The following is a 25,183-nucleotide window of genomic DNA, read 5'->3' as shown; positions in this document are numbered from 1 at the left end:
TCCTTGACGATGGACCCATGCAGAGAGTGTGACTAAGCATGGTCTTAGCCTTAGGGCACATAATCCAGGAGCTGGTTGGGTCTGGCGGCTGGGACATGAGACGGGAGAAGAGAAAGGAATGTGGCCTTTTCAAGGGATTCATAGTACAAAGCACAGGCCTGCTCTCACTTTAATTTAAAAAGAAGTTAATGAAGCCCATGTCTTTTGCAGCTGTGAAAGTCCCTGGCAAAATCTCTGTTCTTTACATGGTATTTGGAAGCTATGCTCTAACACGAAAGCAAAAAACCCATTAATCTAATATATGTGGCCTGATCAGACATGAACAAAACTTCTGATCCCCTTGAAAGCGGGATCTACTGTGATTTCCCAACAAAACTAAGAACTGTCTCTTGAGCATTTTGCTCTATCTCTTTTCCTGCATTTGATATTCCGCAACAGGTGATTGCTAGGGGTTGTCACTGGGTGAGAACGCTGGAAAACACTTGTTTACCGTGTCATTCCTGCTTTGTCATTCTTCTGGTGACTTGTCCGTTTCCCACCTCAGGGCACCTTAAAGGGACATGGGCAACCAATGAAATAGAAAGATCTAGAGTTCTTTATGGTTAATTGTGCTGTTATTGTTAAATATAAAATATGTCCGTTAATTCTTATCACGCTATCCGAAGTTTTGGCTTTTCAGAGCTTTTCCCCAGCTACCTTACTTTACTCCACTCCCCACTCCCCATACCGCTAAATTTTAATGAGCTGTGTCTGCTTGTGCTATTGAGAAATCTAGTCTAGAGATGTATTCAGAGAAGTTGCGTATTCCTCCTAAAATAATTCATAATCTCACCAATACACAAATTATTTCATAGCTTCTGAGTGTATACAGTTAGAATGAGGGTGATTTGGTGCCCACTAATGATTAAGAAAGAGATGTCTAAGCAGATGGATGGATACCTATCAAATTATAGCAGCAAATCTATCTAGAACCACTCTGAAGATGGGCCCCAACAGCAAGACATTTTTTCCCAAGTTGCTATTTTGGTGTCATCTCGGAAAGCTCTCGGCTGAGATAGGAACAGGAAAGGTTTCGTGATCCAAAAGGAAAAATCTCTTCTTTTTTATAAGCCCCGAGTGAAACCGGCCCGTGAACTTAGGGCTGCCAGCGTAGCCTCGTGCCAGCTGGTTCAATGGGCAGAAGTGAGAATGTTAATAAACACTCTAATGAAAGGAAGTTGTTGGATAGTAATTAACATATGCCATTAGTATCTGCCCCTTTGGCCAGACGCTGCAGACAGGCTGAAGCCATACATACAAATGAGTGTCTGCGAGGACTGCACGGGGAAGAAGGGGGGACGAGGGCATCGTGAGCGGCTGGTACCATCAGCAGCTTTAAATCACAGGCCACTTAGTAACAAAAACAGACAAGGCTTTTGTGTTCTGGAACAATCACGAGACTGATTTATTTATTTATTTATTTTTGGCTGTGTTGGGTCTTCGTTTCTGTGCGAGGGCTTTCTCTAGTTGTGGCAAGCGGGGGCCACTCTTCATCGCTGTGCGCGGGCCTATAACTGTCGCGGCCTCTCTTGTTGCGGAGCACAGGCTCCAGACGCGCAGGCTCAGTAATTGTGGCTCACGGGCCTAGTTGCTCCGCGGGATGTGGGATCTTCCCAGACCAGGGCTCGAACCCGTGTCCCCTGCATTGGCAGGCAGATTCTCAACCACTGCGCCACCAGGGAAGCCCCGAGACTGAAACTTTTTTTTTTTTTTTTCACACACACACACTGTGTTTTATTTTTACAAGAGATAAATAGACTGACACCAAGCATTGTACATGGATGACCACAACAAAAGCAACAATGATTGCAATTACCAAACCTGAAACACACTCATACTATGTCATAATATTGACATTCAGCCGAGACTGAAACTTTTTAATGTTAATAAACATTTTTCATTCTTGTTTACTTTTCTTTCACTTCAAAACATGCTATTTCTACTCTTTTTTTGATGAAAATACTGACCGCTTTTTTTTTTTTTTTTTTTTTTTGGTAAACAATGAGTACAGGACTGCAACTTAGGGCTTTTTTGTTTTCAACCACAATTTCCTAATCTCTCCAAGAAGAGGAGTGATTGCATGAGTCTCATGGGCACCCTGGTAGTTGTACTTCTCAAGATTTACATTATCCCTTTTTGATTGACCTAAAATGGTTTATAAATCATACCAGCTACTTCCAAATGGTGTTTCTCACAACACAGTGGAAAGTCAGAACGGAAAACACAGTGGCCAGTCGGCTTCAATAGCATCTTTTTGCCGATGGGAAACTGAATCTTAGAAAGGTGAACCCAGGTCCTTAAAAGCACAGGCCTGGTTTAGTGACCGTGGGTCAAGCTTGTTTCCCACCCTAGGCTGTGCTACCTTGTTGCTCGCTTCTTTCTCACTTTGACCATGACCCGAAGAGGCATTCAAAAGAGACCAAACTACACTAAATCCTTCTTCATGTGTGTTGATTTGCTGGGAGCACACAAATTTAGGGGGAAAAAAGCATTTCAGAAATACCAGTTTGGTGCTACTTGGCCATGAGATGTTAGGAAGCGTTAAAACTAGAGAATCTAGTGGGAACAAGGATCAGCAGAAAAAGAAAAGAATTTGAAATCAGAGAGATTACAGTAAACTATGAGCTGACAAAGACTGACGCCACAAATCAGGAGGTAGGAGCCTCTGGAAGAGTCAAATGTGAAAGTTAATAATTGTTCTAACAAATTTATTTGAATGACTGAATTTAAGTGTTTGTGATAATGAAAGTTGGTGGAACTATTTACAAGAGGCAAGACACGGAAGCAACCTAAGTGTCCATCAACAGATGAATGGATAAAGAAGACATGGTACATATGTACAAGGGAATATTACTCAGCCATAAAAAAGAATGAAATAATGCCATTTGTAGCAACATGGATGGACCTAGAGATTATCATACTAAGTGAAGTAAGTCAGACAAAGACAATATATGGTATCACTTATATGTGGAATCTCAAAAAATGATACAAAAGAATTTCTTTACAGAACAGAAATAGGCTCACAGACATAGAAAACAAACTTATGGTTCCCAAAGGGGAAAGGGGGGGAGAGAGAAATTAGGGATTAACAGATACACATTACTATATAACAAATAGATAAACAACAAAGTCCTACTCTATAGCACAGGGAACTATATTCAATATCTTGTAATAACCTATAATGGAAAAGAATCTGAAAAAGAATATATATATATATATATATATATATATATATATATATATATATAACTGAATCACTTTGCTGTACACCTGAAAGTAACACAACTTTGTAAATCAACTATACTTCAATTTAAAAAAATTAAAGTTGGCTGAAGTTAATCTTTGTTTATTAAAGAGAGAACTTATTAAACCAATTAAAGGATAGACAAAAGTATAGACAAATTAGTTTAACCTACTTAAAGATAACGAAATGACTTTCAAGCATTGTTCAAGCTTTTTTTTTAATGCAATGTACTGCCTTTAAATGAGTAACATCTACTTGCTGAAACAGACCCAGAAAAACCTTCATTTGCATCTCTTCAGTAGTGTTTGTTCAGCTCCTAACTCTAATTAAAAAATAAAGGGTTCTATTTGGGGATGGGTTAAAACTGCCTTTCTTGGAGAACATCCTGTGGAGGGGTATAGCCAGTCTCAGAGGGTGACAAGTGTTCTTTTTCTCACCTACTGCACTTCAGGAAACTCTCAGTCAATCCAGGAGAACTTCCAGGAGGAGGAGGCAATTCAAGGCTGTCAGAGGGCTGTGGGCTCCAAGAGAGTCTTCAAGCTGGCCTGCGAGTTCCATCAGAAAGCCAGTTTTTTCTCTGATCAGATTGGCCTTTCTCTCAGCTGGTGATGTCATTTATGCACTAATATAGGAGGGGTTCATTTTTTGCTTGGGAAGGACAAGGGAGCAATCAAAAGAGAAAGGGTTTAAAATTCTTTTATGCTATAAACTTGTGGACTCATAGTGCCCCCCACAGCTCTGGGCAGCGGGTATATGTTCACTCAAAGGTTCATGGGCTGGGATATAAATGTCAACGCTTACAGAGAGTCTGGAGATCACCTAGTACAACTCTTTCATGTAACAGACAAGGACGCTGAAGGCCAGAGAAGAAAACAATTCTGTTCAAGATTGTCCAGATGGCTCCGGGCACATTCAGCCTCCAGGGCTCTGTCTCCTGCACCAACTTTGCACAAAAACAACCAACAAAATTTTTCTTTGAGCAGAAACAATTTGAGAGTCAATAAATATGTACTAGGAAGAAAGATGAATTGAGACAACTTTACCTAAAAAACAGAACACCGAAGAGTAACTTAAGGATATCCTTCAAAATTGTATATGAATGCTTCTTTTAAAAAGTCTTGTTGAGATGTCCCTTTCGGAGGCTCCAATGTGAATTGAACACACTTAAATACGGCCAGAGTGGCCGGGATTACACGTGGGGAGGGAAGGTGGGTGAATTCCAGCCTGCATTCCCAACATGGACCCTTGAACCCTCTCCTGAAATGGTTTCCACCAGGAAAGAAAACCATTCGTCCCCGATTTAGGAACAAAGGTGACCAGGCAGGGGAAGGCTCAGGTTCCTTCCTAGGATTATGTTACTGTGGGGTCGCCGGTGACAAGCTCACATTTCCCAGGCAGCCAGGACAGATCCTAACAGAGGACAGTGGCTTCAGCTCTCCGTGTGGCCCACTGACCCCTCCTCTCTCCAGGTTTCTAAGTCCTCTGTGTGTTTACTGCAATTCTAACACACTCTGCCTCGGGAATTTCCTCTTATAATGATTTGCTGCTGTTGCTGTTTTTAATTGCAAACATAACATGCATTTATTATAACAAATTCAAATAACACAGAAATATAAAGAATAAGAACAGAACATTATCCCTCACTTCCCCAACCCCCTGTCCTTCATCCTTCCCCTCCAATTCCTTTCCTTAGAGGTAACTGCTTTTAACCATTTAATATACATATTCTTCCAGGAAAAAAAACAAAACAAAACACTGTATAAATGTGTGTGTGTATATGTGTGTGTGTGTGTGTACACAATTAAAATTTTTAGTTTACATTTATATGCACTTACACAGAAAGTTTTCCCAACATCAATTGTATTGTACCAGATGTTTTGTTTTGAAACTTGCCCTTTTCACTAAACTACATATTTTGCATATTTTCCCATGATGGTACGACGCATTACAAGGTATGGATATACTCCAATTTATTTAATGAGTACCCAGCTGGTGAACATTTAGGTTGTTTCCAATTCTTTACTTTTATAAAGAACATTCAATTAGGGTTAGGTAACTTTCTGAATTCTCTTCCCCATCCCCTGCTTTGAATTCAGTTATATAAATTCACTTCTGTATTTCAGTCCTGATATAAATGATTACATTTCAATTCTGGACTAGTTAAATAGCTGCTGTACCAAATGAAGGGATGAGTATAAAGCAGAGGGAGGGATGAAGGGGATAGAGAAGGATGATGGGGATAGAGAAGGATGATGGGGATAGAGAAGGATGATGGGGGAGAGGAGAGGGTGGGCAGGGGAGGATCCTCTGAACTGAGCCTGGATGAATGAAGGAATGAAACCTGCATTCCAGGCAGAGGTAATACCTATTGCAAGACCACCTGAATAACAAACTGTCTACCAAGGTGGGACTGAGTGAGGGTGGGAGGAAAAGCAAGGAAGCTGGCGTGCTGGAAAAACATGAGCAAAAAGGAAGAAGAGAGGGTGGGTAGGACCCAGGGGCCAATCATATGGGGCCTTATAGGTTTGGGGATTTTGTTCCGGGTGTGATCAGACATCACTGGAGTGTTTGGGGTAGAGGAATGACATGCTCTGGTTCACAGTTACGATCACTGTGTTACAGATGGGGAATCTGAGGCTCAGAGAGGTAAGGAAGTCACCCCATGTCACACAGCCGGTAAGTCTCAGAGCCTAGGCTCCAGCCGTGTCAGCGTGGACCCAATCCTGTGCTCCCAGAAGGAAAAAAAAAGACCCCCTAGGGACTTCTCTGGCCGTCCAGTGGTTAGGACTCCACACTTTCACTGCAGAGGGGCCGGGTTCAATCCCTGGTCAGGGAACTAAGATCCCACAAGCCGCAGGGCGCAGACAAAAAAAAAAAAAAAAGAGAAAGGAAAAAAAGTCCCTGGAGCAAACATTCCCAGCCTGAAGAGAAGACCAATTCCTGCACCCTGCCACTGGAGTCATTCTCTTGACCGCTGAGCTCCAGGACCTCTGCCAGGCTTGACCCTTTCCATCCGGTCTGACTTCCAGACCCTTGCCTTACTTCTGACCACGACGGCCAGACACCCAGCTTCTGGAATGACTTTCTAGTTTCTGGCCTTAGAATGTTTAACCTCCACAACCACTTGCAGGACTTGAGGAAAAGTGGAGATGGTGTTGGTTGTGGCCTGACACTGGTTTCAAGACCTGGCTCTGCTGCCCGTAGCTGTGCAGCGTTGGGCAAGTCACTTAGCTGTCCTCAGTTTCAGTTTCTTATCCACCAAACTGGGACAATACTAACAGTATCTCTTGGGGGCGTTGTGAGGAATGAGGGTGAAATGGGCACAGGGCTCTCCGTGCAGTGTCTGGCGAGGTGGGTGCTCAGCAGAAGTGAGAATGGGTCTATTCTTCTCCACAGTCTTCCACGCCTCTGTCTCTGTCGTAGAGTCTGGTCCTCTGCCAACCTCCCCTGCTGGTTCCAGGTCCCCTTTCCCACTAGCCCTCTTGCAATGTTGTACATTTCCGATGGACCACCCGAAAACCTGGTGAAAAATACTTGCAAGAGGAAGAGAAGTGGTTTACCAAGAAAAAGAGTCAAGTTGTACATCTCTTTTCATTTTCATTCAAAATGATTCTAACCACTCCTTTGGAGACACATCCTCTTTTCTAGATTATATCAAACTCTCAGTTTATAGGGAAAACCATGGTATGTTTTATAGATCTATCAAAAATAAGATGGAACATTCCATTCCTTAGAAGTAATTGACACCAAAGACTATATGGTGGACAGGGGTTCCCAGAGTCCCTTGGTAACCTCCATGTACCTTTGGTAGCAGTTTCTAGAAAACTTACTCATCTTTAGGGCTACTGAAGAACATTTGGAATGTAACTTATGTGTTGTGATTGGAGTGAGGGTATCGTGCAGAGGAACACTTCCATGATTCTCATTTTTTACAAAGCTTTTTCTTTTCGTACAATTTTAGACTTACAAAAAAGTTGCAAGAAGTCAATCCAGCGAGTGCCCATATAAACCTCAATCACCTTCCTTTAGTATTAACGCCTTACGTAACCATGATGCAAGTAGCAATTTTAAGAAGTTAATGTTGATACAGTACTATTAACTGATTAAGCTATAGACTTTAATCAGATTACCCCAGTTTTTCCATTTTCGTCCTTTTTCTGGTCCAGGATGCCACATCGCATTGAGTTGTCACGGCTCCTTAGTCTCTTCCAATCTGTTACAATTTCTTGATCTTTCCTTATCATTTGTGATCTTGACACTTTTGAAGAATACTAGTCAATTATGTTGTAAAATGTCCTTCAATTTGGGTTTGCCTGATGTTGTCTCCTAGGTAGCTTGAGGTTATGAATTTTGGGGAAGAGCACACCATGAGAGGTGCCCTTCTCACTGCATCATATCAGGGAGTAGATAATATTGGTGTGTCTTAATTCCCAATGATGTTACCCTTTATCATTTGTCTGCCAGGTTTCTCTGCTATCTGTTTCTCCTTAAACTTTCCCTCACTAATTTTAGCATCCATAAGTGGTTCTTGCCTGTTGCAGTTATTTCTGTGCTGTTCAAATGATTCTACGGTTTCTTTCAGTCCTTCTGCATTTATGAATTTGAATTCTTCTGGAAGGAAGAGCTGTCCTTTCTCTTTCATTTATTAATTCACAACATTATAAACTCATGGATATTTATTTTGTTCTTTGCATTATAATCCCATATTATTGTCATTTATTTTGTTGTTCAGATTGTTCCAGTTTTGGCTATTGGAAGCGCTTTCAGGTTTCAGCAAGCCTCCCACCCTGGTTTTTGAGCACTTCCTTATTTTATAGCACCACAAGATGCTTCAGGCTCATATTGTATCTTCCCTGCCCCGTGCCTGGACTCAGCTGATTCTCTAAGGACCCTCATTCCTTGTATTGGAGGCTGGTATTTAGAAATCAGGATCTGGATGTGAGGCGTGCTCATTGCTACTGTGGTGTCACTGTTTCTGGGCCCTCAGTGAACAGAGCTAGGAAATAATGTATACTAACCCACGCATACACACACACCTCTATTTACTTCTATATAGATCTAACTCAGTGGTTCTCAACCTGGGGCAATTTTGCTGCCCGCTTCAAGGGATATTTGGAAACGTCTGGGGACATGTTGGGGTATCGAAACTCGAGGGGAGAGTGCTACAGGGATCTACTGGGTAAAGGCTAGGAATGTTGCTAATCATCGTGCAATGCACGGTACAGGCCCCCAAAGCAAAGAGTCATGCAACCCAAAATGTCAATAATGCCAAAGTTGAGAAGCTCTGATCTGTCTAAATATATATTAAAAACACACAAACACACATGAGTTCATACTGACATCTCCGATTTAATCTAGCACCACTGGGTTTGTTCTAACTGTCTTCCTTCGCTTATTTATAACTTCTTCTTCAACAGTGAGAAACCTGTCTCTCATTATCTATAATATATTTACTTCTTTGTTCAACCCTGGTAGAGAGGTAAAATAGCTTCAAAATTGCTAAACTCTATGCTGTGAGAGATAAATTTACTCTCTGTAGTAGAGTATAATTTTGCTTTTTGTCTTTGCCTTACAATATCAACTCAAAGCACTGTTTTCCAAAATTACTTAGATTGCCTCCTTTCTCCCCCACCCCCTTAAGCATGGTGTGTGTAATACTGTTAGATTCATTTGTCTCAGTCTGCATTCCATCTTAGTCCTCTGATAACCTGGTTGATTGTTTTTTCAAACTTGCATACAGTGAAAATTCATTCTTTGGACTATACCGTTCTATGGATTTTGACAAAGGCCGTCATGTATTCACCGCCATAGTAACATACAGGACAGTTCCATCATCCCCCAAATTCCCCTGTGCTGACCTTTTGAAGTCAGCCTCTCTCCTATCCCCAGCCCCTAGCAACCACCCTTATAATTTTGCCTTCTTAAGAAGTCATATAAATGGAATCATACAATATGCAGCCTTTGGTTCTGGCTTCTTTTACTAAGCAAAAGGTATTTAAGATTCATCCATGTTCTTGTGTGGATCACTAGTTTGTTCCTTTTTATTACTGAGTAGTATTCCACATATGGATATATCACAGTTCATTTCTCTATTCTCCTGTTAAAGAATATCTGATTTCTTTCCAGTTTAGGGAGATTATGTGTAAACCTGCTATGTTAACATCCATGTATAGGTTTTGTGGAAGCATTAAGTTTTCAAGCACTTGAGTAAATATCTAGGGGTGGGGTTGCTGGGTTGTATGGTAAGTATGTATCTAACTTTATAAGAAACTGGCAAACTGTTTTCGGAAGTGGCTGCACCATTGTGAATTTCTACCAATAAAGTATGAGAGTTCATCCTTATCAGCACTTGTTTTCAGTTTTTTTCTTTTTCTTTTTAAAGCCATTCTAAAAGTGTGTAGTAATCCTCATTGTGATTTTAATTTGACTGTCTCTAATGACTAATGATGTTGAGCACCTTTCAACAAATATGCTTATTTGCCACCTGAATGTCTTTTTGGTGAAGTGTTCATTCAGATCTTTTGCCTATCCGTTTGCTCATCATTTTGAAAACTTGTTCCCCTTTAATGGACCTAAAACCTCACTCCCACTCCTGTTTCCCTTCATGTCCACTTATGGGGGCTGCCCTCACTCTACCTTTCCCCCATTATAATCACCGATTCTTTTGGGTAGCCCCACCAGCCATGATGGCTTGGTGAGTTTTACTCTTTGCGGTATGTATTATACAAGCATTTTAAATTTATAAATGTAAAATTATACTTTCATATTGATCTACTTTGTCAAGCCACCACCCCTAAGATTTTGACATGACTCCCTCAGGGATATGGTTCCAGCATTCTGTCTCCCAGTGACATGGTCCATTAGTGTTGCTGAGAGAGTTATGGAAACTGGACGTGCTCTTCGGCAGCGTGAAGCAGCCTCGAGGAACTCAGTGTTGGGTGTTGGGAGGATTTCAGGGCAGGTACCTCAGGTAGAGCAGGTGGTATCTATGTGAGTATGTTTAGGATGAAGGGAATGATTTATTTCCACAGGTTTCCTGACTTACGAAAGTATTTGGATTAACCTCACACTTTAGAGTAAAATTTCATGAATTATAATTAAAATATAATGGGGGAGGGGAGGGAAGGCTCCCATGTTCCAGAGGCTTCATATTTATTCATTCATTTAATCCTCACAACAACTCTGAGTGGTCACTTACTCCCATTTGGCAGATGAGAAGACTGAAATTGCAGGGCCTGGGCTACATCCCAGGGCTCAGACTCCAGAACTTTCATTCTTTCCACAGTTGTATTTTACTGCCTCAGGGATCTAACTTATGCAGAATATTAGAAATAATAGTTTAAGAAGGTGGCAGTTTAGAAAATCATAGAGACCCTGAGAGGTGGGAGCCTGCTATGATTGGAACTCAAGGACAGAATTTATTTCTGGCTCTGACTCATTTGCTTTGTGAATTTGGAGAAGTAATTCAACATTATTTTGCTTTAGTTTGCCTCCCTTTAACAGTGGTCTCCAAATTGTTTTGATTGCACATCCCATCAGTAAAAAAGTGTTCCAGCAAGCTTGCTTATGAAATGTTTATCTATTTACAAAATTATATACATGTAAAGCTCCATTAACATTTATGTATGTTAAAAATATTTACTAAAGTAGAAATTTCAAAAAGATGAGATAGAGATTAAATTACTATAACTCTGCCCTCACTAGTATTTTTAGTTGGGACCATGTGATGAATTAGCTTGTCCGTATTTTTACCTCATGTGACAGATGAATTATAGAGGTGTCTGCCCTACCATATTCCTGCTGTTCACTTACGTTTGCATTTCTTATTAACTTTACTCTCTGATTCCATTCGAGAAATAGTTTTACACCATTAGCCTATTTTTGTCAGGGTTAGTTTTATCAAAACTAGTTTAGAAAACCTGTAAATCCATGTAACCTGCCACACATAAACTGCAGTGTGTCCTACACTGAAAACAAATACATTATGGTGACGCTATTAATGTCTCCAAATTATGGGATTCCCTCAGATTTCCTCCTCTGTCGTCCAGAACACCTGACCTTCTGACAAGCGGGCTGAGAGAGGAGACCAGTGCCAACGCATTTATTAAGTACTAGTTGAAGCTTAATTTCTGTTTTGTTTTAGATAAAAATATAGCTAAGTTGGAATATTTTCTTACTCTGCTCCAAAAGACTGTCTTGCATGTCTACCAGATACAAATACTTCATTTTAGAGAACACTGATCTATAAAATGAGTATATGTTCCCTCCAAATAGAGGAAACCTAGGAGTCAATGGTATGAGTTCCACTAGACATTGTTGAATGATTCAGTAAAAAGGCTAAGATGCCTTTAAGAAAAATATTATTGCCTCTCGAAACTAATTTTGCTGCAGGAACTGAGGGAATCTAAGAGGGTGGCTGATGATGACCAAAACTGGGGATCAAATTAAATGTGAGCTCCCTGCACTTCCGAAGGTGGCCTGTTTCCTGCTGTACCTTTGACATTGTGCTCGGTCCTAGGACAGATGGAGGAGGCTACTTTGTTGAAGCTTCTATTGGTCAAGGAACCCAGATCCATTCAGAATACTCTTCTCTGAACTCTCTTTCCCATCTCAGAGTATCTAAGCCTTTTAAAAATCAACTTGCTCTAGGACTTCCCTGGTGGCGCAGTGGTTGCAGGGGACACGGGTTCGAGCCCTGATCCGGGAAGATGCCACATGCCGCAGAGCAGCTAAGCCCGTGCGCCACAACTACTGAAGCCCGCGCACCTGGAGCCCGTGCTCTGCAACAAGAGAAGCCACTGCAATGAGAAGCCCGCGCACCGCAACAAAGAGTAGCCCCAGCTCGCTACAACTAGAGAAAGCCCGCACGCAGCAGTGAAGACCCAACGCAGCCAAAAATAAATAAAATAAATACATTTATTTAAAAAGAAAAATCAACTTGCTCTAGAACAAGCTGGACTCAGGTCTCCAAGGTGGAAAACAACCCCAGGCCGGTCCAGATAAGATCATCTAAGGCCGGCTCATAGAAGCAGCCCCTTGGAGAGCCTCGACTAAGTTCCAACCCCAGCCCAAGGGTTCTGGATGGGAATGTGGTGAATTCTACGTTTAGCCCAAGTTAGTCACCGTGGCAAATAGCAGTAGAGCCGTGGCTTTTGTTCTAACTCCTTTTCAGCTGCAACAAAGGGACCAGTGGAAACAGGGCTCTAGAGAGGGAGCAGGCCAGCTTGAGTTAAGTGGGGAGCCCTGGGGCCAGGCAAACCCCCAGCACTGCTTTAAGGCCTGGCCTATTTTGTTCTACTGAAGCCAAATGCTGTACTGTTTTACTGGGAGTCTCTCTCAGCTGTAGCTTAAAAAAAATAGTCCTGCAGTAGAAGAACTAAAAGAAACATATGATGAAACGACCTGCAATTTAAAATACTCCAAGAAATCCACAATTCAATGGAAAGAATATAATTTAAATAAACTGGAGGAAAAGACGTTTTCAGTTTCTAAAGTAGAGTTCATCGTGTCCACTAGAATTTCTATAGTTAAGGTGAGTGAGTCAGTTAGCAAACAAATACATATATTCTACTGAAAAAAAAATTTTTTTTAAATAGTACTTACTATTTGGAATGAGAAATTCTTGTACACCTTTTCATTTAAATTCAAAACTTACAACAGAGCATCATAAAGTCCCTGTCCTGACAACCCATCCTCCCAGCCACTTAATTCCTCTCCAATTCAGAGAGATGCTAAGACAGTTCATCTTTATTGGCCAACAAATGTGTGACTTATGGGCAAGTTGGTCTGGCTTATGGGTACACGCAGTAATCCAAGAACAAACCTCAGCACAAAGCAATATTTGTTAATGAAGGCTTTTTTTGTTTTTAGAGAATTCTTCCATGTATGCACAATATAACATCAGTAGCATTACCCTCTGACATGAAGCACAAGGAAAAACCATAGAGGTTATCAGTACTCAGGAGAAAAATATTTTGGCAGAATGGGAAGAGATAACATAATTTACCTTCTTTTGATTTTTCTACTGGATGTTTGGAGGCTTTTGACGATGAGGAGCTTCCTATAAGTGTTTGAGTTGGGTTTTGGCATCTGGCTTGACCTGAATTGCCAAGGCACAGCTGACCCTAATTATTATGAAATCACGTGTGAGAAGAACTTTGCTTGGCTCTGGAATGTTCCAGTCCGTCGGGTGTAAAGTCTAGTCATTTCTCATTAATTTTTCCTTTCTTTTGATATAATTCTAGATTCTTCCAGCCATCAGACTCTGCTTTATGGAAGAAGCTCCTCACATGCCAACCATCACTCTGGTCCCAGATTCCAGGAACCCAAGGAGTGATTAGTCATAATTTGAGTGATTGCCGGTTAATCTCCTTTCCCAGGGGGGTGAGTGAGAGAGAAGGTAGCAACTGTTCATTCACTACCTGGTATTTTACATGCTTTATCTCATTTAATAATAGATGCCCACCCACCCCACTTATATTTTCAATTTAACGAATGTCATGAAATGAAACTCGTAAAGACTTGCAGCTGTGGTGTATGCATTCTGGTCCCAGTCATTCCAGAAATCACATTAACTTTAAAAGGGGAGAAGGAAGGGGGAAGGGATGGGATGGGTAATAGTATTTACTAGGCCGAAATGTATAAATATATCTTTACAAATGAGCACTTAAGGTTTTTCAAGTGTCCCAGGTATCTTCCAGCCCTAGTTTATGAAACCCTGTAATGTCTCCATGTTATAATCCCCCACACCACCATCCCCAAAACAATTCACCGTAATTTAAATAACAAATGTGTGTGACTTAAACTGTCTGAGTGTTATGACAACAGACACATGGCAATAGAGAGTGGTAATTCACTGTTTCTTTAGATCAATTCACAGACTGTGGGAGCTTAAGTTTTCCAGGCTAGTATTTTCCAAAGTTTAGTCATTTGCATAACATCTTCATACCTTTTTAAACGGAATTTTGAAAATTGTATCAAAATTATACTGCAAACAGTTAAAGGTCAAAGAATTCTATAATTGTTACAGGAAGTAAAGCAGGCTTACACCCCTTGAAGTTACCACTTTCAGTGCTTCTAAATTATTATTTTCCTATCTACCTGCAATTCGTTATTTTTAAAAACAAGTCCTGATGTTTCTCTTTGATTTTTTTATTTTAGCGTTATTTATTGATTTACTTCTGTCGATGATCCAGATCAAGCTTAATTTCCATATTCCTTACCCGATTCCCGCTCCACTTTCCATCCTTTCCCATTCTTTCAAGAGAAACATTTGGATAAAATTAATATTCAGTTGACATTACTTTAAGGATGAAAACCCTATTGACATCCGAGCCATGCAGTAAAGTGTGATTCCTTTTCCTCTTCTGCACAACTTTTTGTTTTCCTCGGGAATCCTTTTGCAGCATTAATAACAGTACCATGGTCAGATGAGATTTTTTATACACTTTTCACTAATATACCTCCAAACTTTCCCTTAGGTGCATAAATCTTCTCTCTGCATCTATGCTCTTGGTATCCCAACAGTTTCATCTTCTTGAAGAATTCTCTTCTGGAGTCTTCTGAACAGCTGGGCAAGGAGGGCCGATTTCTGGCTGTTTGGAGTCCTACTCCTTCCTAAGCAGACTTTTAATCACAGTTGTTCTGTTTTCAATCTTTTTTTTTTTAATTTTATGTATTTTTTTATGCAGCAGGTTCTTATTAGTTATCTATTTTATACATATTAGTGTACATATGTCAATCCTGTTTTCAATCTTACCTCCCTGCCTCTGCTTCCAGAGGTAATTGATGGTACAAATCCTTAAGCCTTTCAGAGGTTCTGAGATGCAAATCAGGTTGCCTCTCAACTTCACCCACTGCTGGCTTAGGATTCAGCTTTATTGGATCTGCTCATCAATTACCACATGTTCATCTGATGTCTGCTTTCTAAGATTTTGTTGCCATGATATTTCTTTCATTTTATTTGTACTGTTAGGTGCAAATTATGTGCTACTGTGTATGCTTTAAAACTAATCCTCCTAAACCCTCCTACACTATTGGTGGGAATGTAAATTTGTACAGCTACTATGGAGAACAGTATGGAAGTTCCTTAAAAAACTAAAAATAGAGTCACCCTATGATCCAGCAATCCCACTCCTAGGCACATATCTGGAGAAAATATTCGAAAAGATACATGTACCCCAATATTCATAGCAGCACTATTTACAACAGCCAAGACATGGAAGCAACCTAAGTGTCCAACGACAGATGAATGGATAAAGAAGATGTGGTACATATATACAATGGAATGTTACCCAGAAAAAGGAATGAAATAATGCCATTTGCAGCAACATGGATGGACCTAGAGATTATCATACTAAGTGAAGTAAGTCAGACAGAGAAAGATATATATCATATGGCATCACTTATATGCAGAACCTAAAATATGATACAAATGAACTTATTTACACAACAGAAACAGACTCACAGTCATAGAAACAAACTTATGGTTACCAAAGGTAAAAGAGGAAGGGATAAATTAGGAGCGTGGGATTAAAATATACACACTACTATTTATAAAATAGATAACCAACAAGGACCTACTGTATAGCGCAGGGAACTCTACTCAATATCTTGTAATAACCTATAATGGTTACCTACCATGGTTACCAGTAGTAGATACTCCACCTGTGGAAACATTACTCTGGTCTAAAGTAGAAACTAAGGTCAGGGAGATTACGTGCTTTAGGTCTAACAAGTGGCAGAACTAGGACATGCTTTGGTTCTCCTGAATCCCTTGATTGTCCTTACCACTAAGCCAAGCTGCCTGGGCCTCTATCTAGATATACTTATTAACTGTATACCTTACTTCTCTAAGCGATTCACTACTACTTAAAATGTTATACCATTATTAAATCATCCAGTCATTAAGTAATAGACCTTGTTCAAAGCTCATAGTTCCAAATATGACCCACTTGTAGCCCTGAATAGGGAGACACATTTGTGGAAAAATCAATGAGGTCAGTATTACTTTCTATTCATCTGACAAGAGTGGTTACTTATTAAGTAATCAAGTTTTCCATCGCGGTTTCCAAAAGTCTTATTCATTTCACAGGGAATAAAGGAAGGGCACCAGAGACGTGTATGGTCTTTTCTTTGCTATGTGCAATACATGGGACCTCCAAGTCACAGAGACCTTACGTATTTTCCCCAACAGAAGGTAGTTCAGTTTGTAAATGGCAGAATCTGTTTGAAGACACATTTTTTTCCAAGCCCACTATTTAAATAGAAATGGCCCAAAGCCAACATTACTTCAAGCATAGGAATTCTCACATAGTTTATCCTCACCAACAAATTCCACAGTACCAAATTTAGCTTAGTGAGACCAGCATGATGCTGAAAATACTTCTCTGCTGTTACTTGGCAATGTTTAATAAAAGAGGAGCAGATGTTGAACTACAGAGACAGGTCAAATTTTGAAATTACAAGTGTTGTTATAACTAATTAAAGCCAAAATGAAAGACATAAATTTGAGAATGATAAAATCATTGAAATAGCACTTTGGAGTTTATCTTAACAAGACTTGATCTGTGTAATATATTTTGGTCCCCTATAGGGTACATATAGAATATTATACTTTTTAACTTATAACAGTCTAACTTCAAATAATATCATTCCACTTTAAGTAGAGTATAAGTGTCTTACAACAGAATGTTTATTTCTTCCTTCTTGTCTTTGTGCTATTTTCATACACTTCGCTTCAACATATATTATGAATCCCACAAAACACTGTGATTATTTTTGCTTTAAGTAGCCAATCAACTTTTAAAGAAATTACACACATTTCCGGCACGCTTCAATCATTTATGTAGATCTTTTTCTTGTATGGTATCCTGCCCAAAAAACTTCCATTAATATTTCCTGAAGTGAAGAACTTCTAGTGATGAATTATTTTACCTTTGTTTGAAAAATTTTTATTTCACTTTTATTTTTGAAACATATTCACTGGGTATTAAATTCAAGATTGAAAGTTTTTCTTTCATCACTTTAAAAATGTTGCTCCACTGTCTTCTGGATTACATAGTTTCTGACATGAAATCTGCTGTCATTGTCATGTTTGTTCCCAGGTATGTAATGTTTTCCTATTCCTCTGGCTACTTTTAAGATCGTCTTACCACTGATTTTCAACAATTTGATTATGAAGTGTCTTGGCATGGTTTTCTCAATGTTTACTCTGCTTGGTGTTTGTTGAACTCCTTGATTCTGTCAACTTATAGTTTTCCTCAAAGTTAGAACATTTTTATTATTTCTTCAAATATTGTCCCCACCACCCACACCATTTTCTTGGCGCTTTAATCATGCATGTGTAGTCTACTTGGATTATACCTGTATCATCCACATGTCACCAATGCTCTATTAATTTTTTCAGTCTTTTTTCCCTCTGTGCTTGCTTGGATAGTTTATATCTCTATATGGATAGTTTACATTGCTCTGCCTTCAACTTCACTATCTTTTCTTCTGCAGTGTCTGATTAACTATTAATCCCAACCAGTATTTTTCATTTCAGATATTGTATTCTTCATCTTTATATATCCCATCCAGGTCTTTTTTTATATCATCAATTTATCTTCTCATCATGTTTATGTTTTCTTCTACTTTCTTATACATGGGGAGCACATTTAAACTAGCCATTTTAATGTTCTTTTTTGCTAATTCATCATTTCTCTAATTTTCTGGGTCTGTTTCTATTGATCAGTTTTTCTCCTGGTCATGAAGAATATTTTTCTGCTTTTTTGCATACTCAGTAATTTTTGCCTAGATAACCTGACACTGTAATTTGACATTGTTGTTTGCTGAATTTTGTTATATTTCTTTAAATAGTGTTGAGCTTTATTATGGCAGAAGATTAAGTTACTGGGATCAGCTGGATCTCTTCAAGTTTGATTTTAAGCTTTGTTATGGTGGGTCCAGAACAACTGTTAGCCCAGGGTTTATTTAGTCCCACTACTGAGGACTCTACTAGGAGGTCTTTCTACCCTGGCTGGTGGGGACACAAGCTATTCTCAGCCGTGTGTGAGCTCTAGGAAATGTTCAGCCTGCTGCTTTGGGGTGGTTCTTTCATCTCAGATACATTCTCTCATGTGCACATAGAGCAGTGCTCAGCCATTGTTTCAAAAATGACCCCTCTGCAAACCTCTGGATCTTGCTTTCTCTCTTTGCCTAAATTAGTTTGAATTAGGTCTCTGTCACCAATGGATATAGGCAATCTTTTATATCAAACACCAAGATGCAGGTGAAGTATAGGGAAATGGTGAGGCACATGTCAGGACAACTGGTGATTTACAGAGAAGAGCTCCTCTCCCCACAGCCTGATGCTACCCCTATCTGAGAGGTGGCAAGCAGAGCCGAGCCTCAGATGGTGATAACCAGGAAAAATCCAAGCCAGGAACACTGATGGGCCAAAGCTGGACAGCCTTACTTATGGCATCTTGTCATTTCCACGTGCTGCCACATGTATGTCCGTGGAGGTGGGGAAATGGATGGAGGTGCTTCATGCTGGCTTGAACACAGACCAAAATCTACTTTTCTATGCCTTGGTGACATGTAGCTCCATGGCCCCAAGGTGCTGTTGACAAGGCAGAGTGGTGGCTTCACATTTCACAGTGTTTCCATTCCTCAAGTCCTTGTGGAAGTTTCACTGTGTTCTACCAGTTTATCAGTGTAAGCCCTGGGTAACTACAAGCAGGAATGTACAGAGATTGGTTAGGAGGGGGGAGCACCCCCCAGCATCAAGGTGCTAATGGGTTAGTTAGGAAAAAGTGTTGCTGCCTTCATTTCCCCTGGTTGGCTTTGGCTCCCCTTCCCACTTGTCCTTTGGCAGAGATGCTGAATGCTGACGAGGTATCGCTTGGACCCCTGCCAGAAGAGTCTCTAATTAAGGCAATTAGGTGAGAGCTGGAGCACACTGTAGTGAGCCATGCAGTGTGCCAAGGGTCTCCCGGGTCAAGAGACCACGTCTCGGCTCTGCGGCTGATGGTCCCCTGGGGGAGTCTCAATAAAATCAAAACAAGAAGAAATCACCCTTCCTTTTGCAGAACACTCCAGGGTGTCCAAAATAATGCAGGGTGACAGTGACAGGTCAAGACAGAGCAAGGATAATATATTTTGCAGTATCAACTTCATTTCCTGGTTGATGAATTTGGCAAGAACCACATCACTGACAGAGAAATCATGATAACATTTTTAAAATGTAAAACTTAAAGAAAAAAAGAATATTGTGGGGAGACCCATAATAGTGAACATTTCTGTGGGAAATCACTATGCGGTAGATACTTTCATAGGCTACTTCTCTATTTCTGTGAAAAAGGTATTAATTCCCATTTTACAGATACAGAAAGTGAGGCTCCAAAAGGTTAAATAACCACACAACTAGAACCTTAAATGTCTAAGAAGAATCTTTCTTCAGCAACACAGTGCCTCTCGCTACACCATGCTACCCTCCCAACAGCTGAGTACCCCACTCCTGCCACTCACATGTGCATACTTGAGGAAAGCAGCTGAGACTTCTTTCCTATGGGAACTTGGCCTTCTGGCTCTGTTTTCTAATTTTCTTTAAAACTCTGAGCAATGGGCCTCTCCCTCTCCGTATTAGATCATGGTACCTGGTACTGTTTCACCAAAACCAAATCAGTGGCAACTACCAAAAAGGCACATTCATGCCAATGTGATAAGCTGGCTAATAGCCACTTTTCTTTCAGTGTCACAGGGCCCTTTAATCGCCAATGCTGTTTACTTAATTTTTTCTGTGTGATAAAATACACATAAACATAAAATTTTCCCTTTTAACCATTTTCAAACGTATCTTCCAGTGTGTTGAGCACATTGACATTGTTGTGCAACCATCTTCACCATTTATCCACAGAGCTCTTTTCATCTTCCCAAACTGATTTTTGTTTTAAATTTTTATTGGAGTATAGTTGATTTACAATGTTGTGTTAATTTCTGCTGTACAGAAAAGTGTATCAGTTATACATATACATATATCCACTCTTTATTAGATTCTTTTCCCATATAGGTCATTACAGAGTATTAAGTAGAGGTCCCTCTGCTATACAGTAGATCCTTATTAGTTATCTGCTTTATATATAGTAGTGTGTATATGTCAATCCCAATCTCCCAATTAGTCCCTCCCCCACCTTTCCCACTTAGTAACCATAAGATTGCCCAAACTAATGTTTAACTGTACTCATTAAACAATATCTGCCCATTCCTCAAATCCCCTAGACCCTGAAAACCACGCTCCTATTTTCTGCCCCTATAAATCTGATTACTTTAGACACCTCATATGAGTGGAATCATACAGTATCTATGACATTTCACTTAGCATGAAGTCACAAGGTTCCTCCACATTGCAGTATGTGTCACAATCCCCTTACTTTTTAAGGCTGAATAATATTCCATTATATGTACATACATTTTCTTTATCCATTCATCTGTGGATGGACCCAACCCACTTTTGAACAATTCTCAGGGGTAGAAAAGCCTTCCTTCCTTTGAACCCAATTCTGTTTCCTTCTAACCTGTATTCACAGGTCCTAGCTCTGCCCCTCAACAGTTACACAAAATAAATTGAGTCTCTTTCCCCGTGTCGGTTCTCTACTTATTTTAAGACAGTTCCAGGTTGTTTCTAGGACTCCCCTCTCTGACCTGTGAAATGAAGCCTGAGAACAAACAGTGCTGGAGGAGCTGCTTCAGAGGGAGACAACTTCTTCCATTCATTCTCTGCCCCAAAGGCAGGGGGATCTTAGTGCCCTTCACCCCACACAAAGGCCTGGAGAGCTGCTCAAGGGGGGGGGACTCATTTCACGCTGTCCTGGTGGACAGTACCGTCCACCCCACTCACCCCATAGCACAGAGGGTCAGCAGAACCTCACAGATGCCTGGCCTCCACCCCCAGGCTAAGCATAACTTCAGCCTGCACCCTCAACCAGTGTTAACAAAGCTGGGGAGGCCCATCAGCCACTAGCCCCATGAAACGTTGGTGGAAGATTTCTGAACGTACATTCGTGCCTCAGCAAATTATCTCCCAGAACGCAGTGAGGACACAGAGAGGTAAAGGAGAGATGCCAGAGTGAGAAACTGAATTGGTGACTCCCGAGATGGCCGGTGCCAGTGGTAGATGGCCGGTAGAAAGAGGAGACTTCATCGCACCCTTCTCCCCAGAGTTGGAGGGGGCAGATCAGGTTGCTTCTCATTCCTGCCCCACCCGGAGGAATGGACTCAGTGACACTGCAGGCCTTTCTCTTCCCCGCTATCTTTGAGACCAGGCGCCGTGTTGACCAAGTGGGTCAGATACAGGACTGCAAAAGCATTGTCTGAACCTACCAGGGAGGATGTGGCCAACATTCCTCGGTGTGTTTGCAAATGTGGCCCCGAGAGAGTAGGTGCAAAGAGAGTGATGCTGGCAGAGCACTCCTACCCCCGGGGACCAGTACTTCCCTCCTGCCACAGGTGCTTCTGATTAATCCTTCCAACCCAGCTGTACAGGCATTTCACATTCGACGGCAGAGGGGGATCCTACACTCCGAACTCTATCCAGGTGGGTTCTGTAATAGGATATTGTTCATTACAACAGAACTCTGCTTTTCTAGAGCTTAGAAATCCATAAACTGACAAACTTCCCTGATACATATTTTTCAGATTCTAGAAAATTCAACTCATTTATCTATTATTACTTACTCATTATTGACTTCTAAAATCATCAAAAATTACATTTGATAAATAGCCGTAAAATTATTACATCAAGGACCTCGATACAAAAGTCCAGTAATAAAATGGGCTGAAAAAAGAAAACAATTGTATTAGGAGATTTAAGCTAAGGGAGTAATGAATTAAGTATGAAGTTTCACTCTGAGCTTCCTGGCAATAAAATAGGAAAAAAAAAAAAAAAGAAGTTAGGCTGCATCTGTTCCATTATGTAATTAAAGAGAACATAAAGACTCATTAGGAGATGCTGTCTTGATAAATTTCAAGTAGGGATTATTTGCAAAAACGGAATTTAAATGTGGCTTTTTAGGAATTCATCTACTATGTGTATAAGGCCTGTCTGTATGTGTAAGTGTGTCTCTGTGTATGTATGGATGTACATATCTATCTGTCCATCATCCCTCACCTCTTTGTGTGTCTGCGTATTTCATAGATTAAAAAAAAAAATCTATCAGGAGCCTTTGCAAGACTTCATCTGTTTCACTTTGTAGAAATGGCTGCCTCTCATGAGAAAGAACTTGGTGGGAAGGATGGGGGCAAAGGTAATCCCGTATCACCGGGACACCTGCACACTTACTCTGTCCTGCTAGTTAGCTGAGCTGATCCTACACACGCCTATTGTTTCATAATCTGGGACCTTTGGCCACTAGTGGGGGAAGGGGAATTGGTCAGTCTTGCTGCCCTAAGCCCAGGATCCAGGTGCCTGAGGAAAGCTCTTTGGCACCCAGGTGCCCTGCAACCAGAGCATTTGTGTCTAAACCCACCCTGTGGGCCAAGGCTTGCATGTGACCGGGCGCCCGCTCAGCTCGCATTTGGCACCGCAGTTCCCTGCTGGCCCTGGAACCCTGCCCCAAACCACAGCTGCCTGGCTCGGGGCCTGACAATCCACTTGCTCCTTGCCAAAGCACTCCCTCTCTGAAGGACTGGAACTTATCGCATCCTTCTCTCACCTGCTTTGAGGGGTCTTGCTTCCACCCTGATGGTCCAGACATTCCTCTCCCATCAAGCCACTTGCCTGTCACGCATGTTCCTTGGCCCAGAAACCCTAAAACTCCCATGCCTCCACTGCTTTGATCAAATACCCTGGAAGGTTAGACCCACGTTTGCCAAACCCCTGGGGAGTCAGATGTAGATTCCAGGTTGTCCCCCTTAGAAGGCAGCCCAGAGCAACCCTGGATCCTCCCCTCTGCCCACTGCACCACTGATTAAAAAGGTTATGAAAGCAGATGGAGGTCTCATACTTCCTAGGGAGGAGCCCACGTAGAGGGTGTGTCCAGACCTCCTGACATCGGGGCGGGAGGTTGTTGGTGGGGCAGTGACCACAGTGGGAGCCGGGCTGTCACTCAACCCCGCAAGCAGGCAGGAGGGTTCAGAAGGGTCCAAAGTTACGCATTGCGTTGGAGTGAACAACGTTTGCTGATTTCACCTGGCCAAGCTGCTATAGAGAGACTGAGAACATGTGCCCATGACCAGTCCTTGGAGGGAAATACAAGGTAAAGATTCCTTCTAGCCCCACCCTTTAAATTAAGGAAAGAGCCAGAGGAAGAGCTGAGACATTTCCAGGCCCTGAGAGACTTGTTGTAAGAAGAAAACACTTTGCAGTGGTTTTTGTTTGTTTGTTTTTGCTTTGGCCGCGTTAGGTCTTCATTGCGGTGCGCGGGCTTCTCATTGTGGTGGCTTCACTTTGTTGCAGATCACGGTCTCTAGGCGCGCAGGCTCAGTAATTGTGACTTGCAGGCTCTAGAGCGCAGGCTCAGTAGCTGTGGCGCACGGGCTTAGTTGCTCCGCGGCATGTGGGATCTTCCCAGACCAGGGCTCGAACCCGTGTCCCCTGCATTGGCAGGTGGATTCTTAACCACTGCACCACCAGGGAAGTCCCTATGCTGTGTTTTTAGCTAAATCCAAGGTTAGGAGCAGGGGGAAACTTGGAGCTTTAACAGCCAATCGTGTCCTCCTGAAGTAGAGGTTACAGGTGTCCCCAGCAATGGGCACAGCCAGAAGGAGTTGTGATCTTTGGGAGCCCCTCGGGGAACCCTGCCAAGCTCAGGTGGTGGTGGGGTGTATGTACTCCCTGGGGCTGAAGCATTCCAGAGAACTAACCAACCAACCACCGAGACAGCTATAGCAGTAGCCATATCTGCTTGAAAGAAAAGATGTTTGTAACCGATCAAAGCAATTCTGTGGTGCCTGGTCCATAAACATCCACAGCTTCCACCCACCAGAGACCAAGCAGCTGAGGTGGAGAGAGGGAAACACCCCCTGAGGTTGGCAGATACCATGTGTGGCAGCCCAGGGCTCCTTTGGGTGAAGTGGAAATGTGCCCATCCACACACTTGCTGAGGCCATGCGCCTGGGAGAGACTTTGAAAAGCCATCCCCATGTGGAAAGAATAGTTTTCTCTGGGTTCCCTACTTCTCCCCCTGACTCTGCCTTCCAGGAAAACGTTCCTGTGGACGGTGAGGGGAAAGTGGGCCAATGGAGGCCGAGGCAAACAGTGAGAGAATAAAACACTGATGGTCACTGCAGTTTTGTTCTTTCACCACATGAGCCAGGCCTCCCTTCTGTAACTTCAGGTACAAGTGCACACGTATTTATTTTCATGTAGTGATGCAAAAGTAGATAAAATTCATAAACGGTGAGCTGCATGCCTTAAGTGACCTTCCAGTGGAGTAGTAACACAAAGTCATTACGTAAAGAACATCTGATTTTAGATGTGCCGGAAAGCTAAACAAAACAGAAAGAAAATCCACTTTTCAGGCCAAGTAAGACAGGGAGTGATTATGGACAGCTGAGTTATTTTCTTAAAAGAAGAATGACACACTGAAGTCATAACCTGCAGTTTGGCTGGAGTGCTTTAAGATGGGAAAATACCCAAACCAGCCTCTTCCATCCCCTTTTCCCTGTGGCTACAAAAAAACTCACGCACAGACTATTACCGGCTGAAGTTTCTGCTGTGAAAAACTGACCGCGGGGCAGGTGATGCCAAGCTGAGGCCAGGGACGCCTGGGTGCCACTGCCAGCTCTGTGGCTTAGAGGCTTGCTTCCAGGAAGCCACAGAGCGAAGGGCCAAGGACATGCAGACTGTGACCGTGGGAGAGGCTTGATACAGGACAGAAGCAAAAGGGACAAGGTAGTTATTACACAGCAAAAATAGTT

At 41.6% G+C, this 25,183-nt stretch overlaps 1 long non-coding RNA gene across 1 annotated transcript in view; it reads left to right on the top strand.

Annotated features, from left to right (window-relative positions):
• The window catches only part of LOC309615704, a 44,816-nt gene continuing 19,633 nt past the window's right edge, over positions 1-25,183 (top strand). The window contains exon 1 of the long non-coding RNA XR_014236983.1: positions 1-23,520. This is a non-coding gene — a long non-coding RNA (uncharacterized lncRNA). The remainder of the gene's footprint in view (positions 23,521-25,183) is intronic.

Source organism: Balaenoptera borealis (genome assembly GCF_965194805.1).
Source record: "Balaenoptera borealis genome assembly, chromosome: 18".
Lineage (NCBI taxonomy): Eukaryota > Metazoa > Chordata > Mammalia > Artiodactyla > Balaenopteridae > Balaenoptera > Balaenoptera borealis.
The sequence above is the reverse complement of the archived record's forward strand: the minus strand, read 5'-3'. Positions and strand labels throughout refer to the sequence as shown.